The sequence below is a fragment of the Stegastes partitus genome, unplaced genomic scaffold (genome assembly GCF_000690725.1).
Source record: "Stegastes partitus isolate 25-593 unplaced genomic scaffold, Stegastes_partitus-1.0.2 Scaffold229, whole genome shotgun sequence".
NCBI lineage: Eukaryota > Metazoa > Chordata > Actinopteri > Pomacentridae > Stegastes > Stegastes partitus.
In genome coordinates, this window is record NW_007577960.1 from 295,571 (window position 1) to 305,932 (window position 10,362).

Here is a 10,362-nt window from a genome sequence, read left to right on the forward strand (position 1 = left end):
CCTCCAATCGAAGCTTCAGGCCACCTTTGTACGTCTAAGCTCCTGTCTTAGTCTTTATAAAGGTTGGCCATACGTGCTGTTTCTTGTTATTCTCAGTCTTGGCTATCCAGATCTTCAATCATTTCATATGATAATACTTGCATTTTTTTAAATATTAGCTTTTAATCAAGTTTGTACATGTATCTCACCAGAGTATGCTGTCAGTAGATGAAATCTGGCAATAGCATAATCATGATGGTGGGATACTGTATGACTCAGAAATCTAAAAAAGAAAGTGCTTAGTACCAAGTACAAATAAATATCTTACTTTGATTCACTGAAGACAGAGAAGGCAAACCAGACAAATGTTTGCTCAATGTACACATCTGAAACGCTACAACACATCACTGATAAGTGAAATTAAAAGAATAGTAATGACTGTGGAGATAGGCATGCAGATGTATGCAGGTTGCAACTATGATTACATTTGTAAAGTGAAGATAATTTTTTTCTGACTGACTCTTCGTTGCACAGATAAGGAACTAGCATTGTTGGTATGGTCAGATTGATTTGGTATGCGCAATGCCTCAATGCAGTAAATACTTTGAGAGCAATTCAGCCGAGAAGAAGGAAAGGGTTCAATGTGAATAGATAGTTCTGAGTAAATGTGATTTTTAACATGTACAACTGCTATACACAATTGTCTGCCTGCATGACAGCGTTTTCAGGAACGCTTCCTTCCATTTCTTTCTTGTGGACATGACGTATCACAGCTTGGGGAAATTTTTTTGAAATGTGGCACAATGGGAATTTATACTCAAGGATGATCTGAAAAAAATGTGTTTGTGGAGATCAAAGGCCAAGATCACAGTGATGTCACCAAACACACATTTCGCACAAAATGTGTAAAAGGACGGCTGGAAGGTGGCGCAGTTGGTAGCACTGTTGCCTCGCAGCAAGAAGGTTGCCGGTTGGCATCCCGGTGGGGGCACTGGAATCTTTCTGCGTTGAGTTTGCATGTTCTCCCCGTGCAGCGTGGGTTCTCTCCGGGTTCTCCGGCTTCCTCCCACACAGTCCAAAAACATGTTGAGGTTAATTGGTGATTCTAAATTGTCCGTAGGTGTGAATGTGAGTGTGCTTGGTTGTCTGTCTCTAAGTGTAGCCCTGTGATAGACTGGCGACCTGTCCAGGGTGTCCCCTGCCTTCACCCTAAGTCGGCTGGGATAGGCTCCAGCCCCCCCGCGACCCTAGTGAGGATTAAGCGGTGTATAGATAATGGATGGATGTGTAAAAGGAGACGACAATGAAGCAGTGAATTTTAGTTTTTACAGGTCAAAGGTCAAGTGCCAGACGACACTGAGAAAGACAGATTCAGCTTCACAGGTTGGCAGAGGCATACAATCCCGAGGTGGTAAATATAGTTTTATGTTAATCCACCCTGTTTTTTTTCAGTGTGGATTGTAAGAAAACAAGTACTAACTTCAATATAGAATTTAGACTTTTTCCTTAAAAACCGAAATGGGTTAAAATATGTAGTTCAGATTCAGAGTACTGTGGGCTTTATGTACATTTATCTCTGGTAAGTTCTTCAATGAAAGCACATTTAAAAAATATCCAGTTACCTGGAGCTGTTTAGGATCTAAATATAATTTCTTGTGTGATTTGCGACTGCAAGGTGAATGAGTCATTCTAAAGAGAGCCTTGAAATCATCACCCCTGGATGCTGTTATTCTGTGCCTGTAGGTTTTTGTGTCAGCATTTCAGATCGCCCATTTCCCTTTTCAACATGTGCACATTTTTCTATGCATTTAATGCCTTCGTCTATGACTGTTCCTGATGTCTGTCACAAAAGGACAAAAAGACAGGATGTAATGAGCTGGCATACGCAATTGCATAGCAGAAAGTGAACCATGTGTTTGGAAAAATTAATAACTGTTGAAAGAACTTATCTGATCTTACAAATTATCTGTACATATGAGTTATAAAAAAAAATCTTTCTGTTTATCTATGTACAACTGATGGGTTGAAATTAAGTTTTAATAACATAAGCATATAGCATTTTGACAATGGACAATAGCTAAAGACTAATCATGAATTAGATAAAAACACATTTTCATAACTTAGAGCACTAATTCTTTAGCTTGGTATGAAATAAACAGGTGAAAAGAAGCCACCATGGCTGCAAGGGGCAAATATGGAGTTGCAGCAAATGATGAAATGTCGTGTAACAACTACAGCAAGTAGAAAAGAGTCATCGGGGCAATATGTTGACTGAGCATTGTTGTGTAAGTAACGTTAGATACAGCATACCCCTGGTCGTAACAGACCAAAAAGATGAATGTGAATCAAACCTTTAACAGAGTTAATATCCTAATGCGTCTTTTAAAAATAACATAGTCTTGCTTTAAATCAATAAATCAATCAAAACTTTATTTATAGAGCCTTTTTCATGCTAAAAAATGATCACAAAGTGCTTTACATGAAAAAAAAAAAAAAACTTTAGCTAAGTTATAAAACGAAAAAAATAAATAAATAATTGCAGAGAAAAGTGAGACTAGAAATCAAAATCAAGTCACCTCAAGTTTATTGCACATATTTACTTATACTTAGGTCATGTTTTATCTAGTCTACAGAAACTCAAACCTGATCATTTCTTAAGAACCAGGGGCATTCTTCTCTAGCCACTAAAGCGGTGCCGTATGTGGTCCACTGCTTGCAGCCCATCAATTTTCATGTTTGTTGATTAAATACTTGGTGGAGGTCAAAAGGGAGCACATACTTCATGTCCTTACATAATATTGATGACCTGTACCTCCCGTGTATGTTTCCTCTTCCTCTTCTTACATGGACTTTTACTCTTAAAATGATAAAAGATTTCACTACTCTCAAATTGCCTTCTCTGGCCTTGAAGGCAATGTGGATGTCAACTTATTCAGTGCCATGATCTGGCATGTCCTCACCTTTGCTGAAATCAAACAGAATATGCCTTGGTATTCATTACACATACTGTAACTATAGAGAAGTAGTCTCATCTCCCAGGTAAGTGTGTGTTCAGAGGTCTTAGCTAGGCAAGTCATTTGATCAATGCAGGCTCTATGGCTTATTCAGTTCATTGCAACCCCTGCTCTGTGCTCCTCTGTGACTCAAGAGATTAGGCTGGTGTGCACAGACTGAACACTACACCTTCTGCAAAAGAGCCCACTGTTCAGGCTCAGCACATGCAGGCCTTTCAAAGGCTCCCTACTCAAGCTTACAGTGTGCAATTGAAGCAAAAAATAGCACAGTGTGAAATGTTATTCAGTCGAGATGAGAGGGAACATATTGGTCGTCCTTTGCTAACACTGTCAACTCCTCATCCCTAGAAATCCCCCCCAACTCTGACGCTTTCTGAGTGGTGAGGCATAGTTGTCAATACACTGCCATTCATCCCCACACCCTCTCCTTAAACCATCAGCTTAAAATGGAACCTCAATATTTGCATTCCAATTAGCATAAATGTAAGAAAGTGGAACAAGTAGCTTTGAAAGTCATCCAGCAAAGCGCATATTCAACTAGCAGTGAAAAAAGGGAAGCATATGTAAGAGAGAAAAGGCGTGAGGGCATGAAGCAATAGAGGAGAGAGGGTAGAGAAAGAGAAGAGAGAGAGTTCCGTAATATAATAGTGGGCTTGGGCTACATGTTTGAATCACTGGTGTATGTCTTTTATGAGCTTACAACTTCACACTGCGTGGAAAATCCGCCCTGATGCCAGGGTTCTTCGGCATTCAGAATGTCACTTTTAATGACATTCCCCTCTGAGATTTGATCCTGCTGATCAAAGACGCTTTGACTTTAAGTTAACATGTCAACAAAGATAGGGGGTCTTGTGTGTTCGGTGGTGGCCTACAGAGTTCGTATTAGAAAATGCAAAAGAATGTTATTTAGAGTAAGGAAGGGTTAATGCTTGGCACTGTGTGCTGGCTTAAGGGGGATCTTTGGATGACTGAGTATGTGTGGAGGGTCTGTATGCGGCTGTTTGGGTGTTGCAGTTCAGAAAGGTCTTGCCTCAACAGCAATAGGTCAATATGAGGAGGAAGGAGAGGGGCTGAAATTTAGTTGATGCCTAAAATTTCCACTAAACATCAGGAACTTCAGAGTGAGTTTTTATTTTGGCACCTGATTTTGAAATTCAACATATTTTATTCTTGTATTTCAAGCATATTTAATTTGGATTTTGTCTGAGCAATGGCAGGGTTAGTTTAAAGGAAGTTAAGAGAAGATTTGGTATAGTGAAGGCATGACTTACGTAATATACTTTCTGAATTGTTGATGTGTTGCAGCCTCTCGATCAGAATTTCAAGAAGACTAATGAAAATAGAATTACAAGTTGATCAAGAAAATGAGATATGAATGCATCTTTAGGTTGGTTTTTTTTTCTCCAAATGTTTTCTTTTTTGCGTTTTTCATATCCGAGTACCTCAGCCAGCACATTGTTGATCGTTAGTGCTGACTGAAAGAATGTCTGTCATGTTGATTGCTGACAAAAAGTTGGAGGAAGCTGCTAGCATTGGAGAGTGCTGTTGTGCTTGGTCTGCAGCAATTTTTATGTAGGTGGCCCAAAAAATAACATCCACATGAATGAACAGAATATGGCATTGTAATGAGAGGATCAGTGTCCTTCACCTGTCAGTGGTTTTAATTTTGTGGCTCATCAGTAAGAGCACAGCTGTCCTGCACAACAACACAAATCACTTTCTACAAAACAGTGAAATGCCTCAAAGAAAAATGTGGGTCTTTCTACCAGCAATATAGGAGTAGAACAAGTTCATCACTTGACTAGAGACATCAGCCCACTCCTAAAGACAATTTAGAAGAATGTTGAGAGAGCCAATTATGGCAAATGTTGCATCAAAATGCAAAAGAACTACAACCGGCTTCATGTTGCATCCACATGAACCTTGTTAATGTCACATTAGCTTTTATAAACATGTACAGGTGCTGGCCTGTCTGCCCTCCTGGTATGTCCCAGCTTTTTGTTGCTTTAACAAGAAGCTTGTAGGACGCTTTGAGTGTTTCTTTCTATGAACTCATGATGTTAGGTAAAACTAGCATTCCTGGCACACATAGGACATTACTAGATGTAGAACTTTTAACATCAAAATGAAGATACATTTTGGTGGTTGATGATTTGATTCAGATTTTTCTGCCACAGCAGTTGTGTATAAAGTTAAATAGTGGAGGGCAATTTATACTTCAGCTACGACATGTGAAAATGTTGTGAAATATATAGCAAAACAGAAATGTCAGTGCAAAAAGTGTGATAAACACTCAAAAGACTTTACCTTAACCCTGATGGACAGAGTACTTTGCACACACTGGTGGGGGTGTCATGCAAGGTGTTGGGGTTCGCTTGTCACTGTGACATATGGACAGTAAAACCTAGGGATCAAACAGCCAACCAGAATGAGGTGAAAACGTGTTCTACAGTTGCAGCTGGATACAACAACACCCTCGCTCAATTATCCAGAGAGGAAAGGCTACAACATGGTAAACATGCTCTGATTAGAAGGTCGATGTAAAAATAATTACAGATAAAAATAGTTTGTGACAACAGCTTGATGCTGCATTTCTGAAGTCTTTGTCTCTGGTATCTGTGTGTGTCTTGAGGGCAAACACAATGCTGTTGTTTTAGACGTGCATTTCAAGAACACACACTCATAAAAACACTGGGAAAAAAAAGCAAAACATGCTGCCATTTTTGCATGGCAATGTACAAATGAGGTGCAAATGAGGATGAGCGCTTTTGTTGGTGTAATCTGGTAAAGAGCTTTTCACAGTTTATGGCAGTGGCTCTCCCTTTAGGGCATGCAGAAGAGAAGCAAAGGCAGTGTCTAATGTATGCTAAGTGTTCACGTGTCACTGTGTGGGAGAGGATTCAGAAAATAGCCACCTGGACAGCCTGCCGAGCACAGGGAAAAACAAATATGAAGTCTCTTTAAATCTTTTCAGCCACAGGGCCCTTAGTACAGCAGTCACAATAAAATATGATGTACATATTTAAAATGTTGGTAATTACCCCCAGTAAATCTGTGTACAACAGCATCATCATCACATGCTGCTACAGTACAATATGAAACAAATGGGGTTTTCATTCAACAAACATTTCTCAGAGGCAGCGCTGTACTGGAGGCAATAATCTCATAGTTTGAGTCGGATCTCTCTGGGCAGAACCAAAGAACTAGACCTCCCTGGTTTAACAACTTTGGCTTTAGCCCTGTGAAACAAAGAAAAGAGGAAGGGGAAGTGCAGAGGGCAAGCTTTGCACTGAAAGATAACTAATCAAGCCTGACTGTATTATTTAGGGTTATTCAATTAGTTTTGTGACCTTCACATGTTTGTAGTGACTCCTCGGTGGGATACGCAACAGTATTTTTACAGTAGCTTCACTGTGTTAGCACATAAACGGCAGAAAGGGACTGATATAGCTGCCGCTGGATGACATTTGTTGTCATTTCATTTGCCAGTGTTGTCTGCTGGCATTTCTGCCGTGTACCCTTTTCCTTTAAGCATGGCTGTCCCATCCCCCTACCTCCCCCCAACCTCAACCCTATCCCTCCATAATGACCTCCATCTAAGCTGTGGAGCTCTGGCCAGCAAACTTGCCCGTCCCTAAGGTGCTGACCCTGGAGGAGCCTCTTCTTTGCCAGGGAGCCCTTAGCAGCGAGGGACCAAGGGAAAATGCCACTCTGTAGGCTGTGGACTGCATATATGATGGTGTCAACGAGTGGCCAACTGAGAAAGAGACATTTGAGGGAGTGTGTGTGTGTGTGTGTGTGTGTGTGTGTGTGTGTGTGTGCGCACGTGCTCACAAGGCATGCACACACTAACTCAAGTCGACTGTCAAATGTTCCTTTTGTTCAGTTCAGTCTGTAGATGCATTATAGACGGTCTGCAAAAGTGTGAGAATGTGCAGCCCCAACAGTATCTGCATCATCTCACTCAGCTGTGCTTCCCAGAGGCTGAAGAGGAGCTTCACACAGAATATAGCAGAATATTTAGCTCTCCCCAGCCACAGTTTCTTATACACAATCAAGAAACAACACGTATTGCAGCCATTAATTCAACTCAAACTCATGAGTCCCTCTTGAATGTTTTCCTCATTCAAGGACCCTCGGAGGAGATGGCAGCTCCTTCAAGACAAACAAAAACGCAAAATAATACAGGCAAGTAATGTACAGTGCAATATTAAAAAAAGATGTCTCCGTTCGTAGCAAGGAAAATTATAGCTTCCTCCAGAGGGAAAAACTTTGTCAGGAGTGCTTTGAATATATGAGCCCTCTTGTGTCGCTTCATATGATTAAGGTGTGGTTTGAGTTTGAAGCGACCGATGTGGTTAGGTAACAGTGAGGTGATGTGGTGGTCAACGGGTGGTGAGTGTGAAGCCATTAGACTTTCATGCAGTAGACCAGGGACTCTTCCACAGACCTAACTGTAACCGCTCTCTACTTGAGTGTGTCTTTTCACAGCTAGATTAAACTACCCAAAAGATCAAGAAGCAGATAAAACTAAGACATTTTACATTGAGGGATTGTGTTTCTTGCAGTCTATTATCAAGCATGCTTTTATTTTTGAGTGCAAGTACAGTTTATTGTTAATATTTATGCACTTAAATAGTAAGTGTCCTGAAATACTAGTACGTCTTATTAAACCCTGTGTTTGGCCCTGCTCTTGCAAAATGGTCCCTCAAACATTTCACAAGTAGCTGGCTAACCTAGATGCTTGTATGTGAAAAAATATTTAAAAATCAGGATTTAGCAGTTAAGCTATGTATATAAAAAACAAAACAAATAAACAAAAAAACAATTGCTGATCTTGGCTAAAAAATGCACATGATGTGATTTTTATGCCTCTCAGAATAGCAGTATATAGCATAAGCATTGCCTTGTATGGCCATGCCATGATGTCCTGCAGTACAATACAGTATTTATATGGGTCAAAAACTGGCAATGGTATGCCTAGTGCTAATGCAGTTATAATGTTCTTACATAGAGAGTCCTGGGGTCTCCTTAGAGATGAAAATAGTCATTATTCCTGCCAGGTTGATAGTGAAGAAACATATGCACCTATTCTAGCCCAGCTAATTATCAGCTCCCAGCATAATTAGGGCTTATAGATGAGCAAACATAATTAGTAGGCATTATGCGGACCTAATGGGGGGAGTGAACAGGTGAACATGTTTTCAGTCCTTTGTTTATGAGCTAAGGGTATACTATAATGAGGCAAGAGAATAAAAGTTGATTAGTTATGACCTAAATGTGTCTTTATATTTCTTTGATAGAGAACAGAATGTGGAATAGCTGCAGCACTGGCATGTTATTGCCTAATCAAAATCTCCATGCTTCATGTATGGCTGACAGAGCCGTTGATGTGGCCAGATGGGAATTGACTGACGAATTCTCATACAGTACATCTCGCCTCAGTCAGCAGACCGTACGCTATATGTCAGAAGATATATGTGACACTAAGGTAATACACACACCACAGCACAGTGCCTCAGTTATCAAAATGTAACTAACAATGTGGTGCGTTATTGGCCTTTAGGGAAAAATCATTGATCATCCTGTAAGTAGTGGTGCTGTGGCTTTTTTATGATGAGACATAGGTGGGCTGGGAAGCATTTCAGCTTGTGTGGAGGACCTAATAATTGGGCACATGTCATCAATGAATGAAATAGTAGTCCCAACGGCAGGAGTAATCCTGTCCTACATGACACGCTCTGAAATACTACAGGAGTAAATCTGGCACAGTGTAAAAACTGCTTCCTGTATGTGTGTGTGATGCTGCGTTTGTGTAAATGGAAGCAGTCTGACAACCAACACAGAGAGAGAACATAATAACATCCCTCCCAAAGAAAGTTGGGTACTTTGAAAACAAGGCTTAATTAAAGCAGTTTACCAGTTATCTTTAAATAAGAGAGTTTGTGTCCTTGCTCATTTCCCTCATGAGTATAAGATGCAGGGTTGTGGGCGGGGACGGAGGGGGGCTTAATTTGTCGAGAAGAATCCACTTCTCTTGGGGTGGCCTAATGAAAGTGAGATCAAAAGATTAGTTAATATTCAGCCACATTTATTAAACACAATGCTGATTGTGAGCAAACAGCAGTATTACACAGAATCCTTGCAGGGCATTGGCTATAGCTGATAAGCTTCCATTAAAGGGTTGCAGTATCACATAGGCACCACTCAGGGCCTTGCTGGGAACAGAATAATATTTATTCCCACTCCGTTTGAAATCTAATTCTGTTTTAACAGATCAGCCAGAGCTTGCTTAGGAGATGGTCTACACCATAGCATGAGTTTCATGGCTAAGCTTTGAGACTCCTGCTATGATTTAACAGGGGTTTGATCAGCACAGCTTGTAGAATCAATGCTGTTTGTTATGAGTAGTTGAGTAGGCCTTGCAGTGCCACTGGAACAATATGCCCTTGTTCACACTTGTTCTTGGGACTATTTTGGGACGGACAACGCAAACATTCTGGGTCAATGCTGAACAACCAGATTGTTCATCATTGTAGAGTTGATTTGCTTTGAAGGTCAAAGAATCCATCTGTTTTCTGGTCACATATTCAATATGACTGCAGATTTTGTAGCCTCAGCAGCATGAAACGGTGCACAGCCATGCCCTGCAGGAAATGCATCATCACAGTTTTTGTTGAAACCTTCAGAACTGAAGCAGAGAAGGGCTTTCAGGTGATGTAACACACCAAGGACCTGGGCTCTTAGGCAACAGTGGCTGCTGCCTACCGGTTGCATTTCACAAACTACAACTTCCCTCCAATAGGGACATGAAACAGTACATGATGTTAACATGAGCTGATTTTTTAAACAGACTGGTCAGTCAAATGTTGATGCACATGACAGATTTAATGTTTAGTTAATATCTCTTTGTTAGCAAGCAAATGTTCAAATGATGGTAACCCAGATGACCCACTTTATTTGTAATTTTCCCCCACATAGACTAACTCGCACATAAAACCAACCACAGACACATGGGAATGGAAATTACCACAATATGATTAGTTAATAAATCTGTCCATTCTACCTCCTGCTGCTGCAATGACAATGGTGCAGCTGCCATGTCCTTGTCATTTACACCGCTTGGCTATGTCTAAAGACGCATCATGAAGGGATAAAGGATTCGGTTTTTATGCCGTTTCATGTAACTGGCTTGTATCGGACCTCTTCATTATTTTCTATCATGGACTTCTGTGTTTTATTGTCATGTTTTATCCATCCATTTTGTATACACACTATTTTCTATACACTATATACATTTTCTATGCAGCTTTGGTTCTCCGGTTTCCTCCAACAAGTCCAGTTGAGGTTAATTGGTGATTCTAAATTG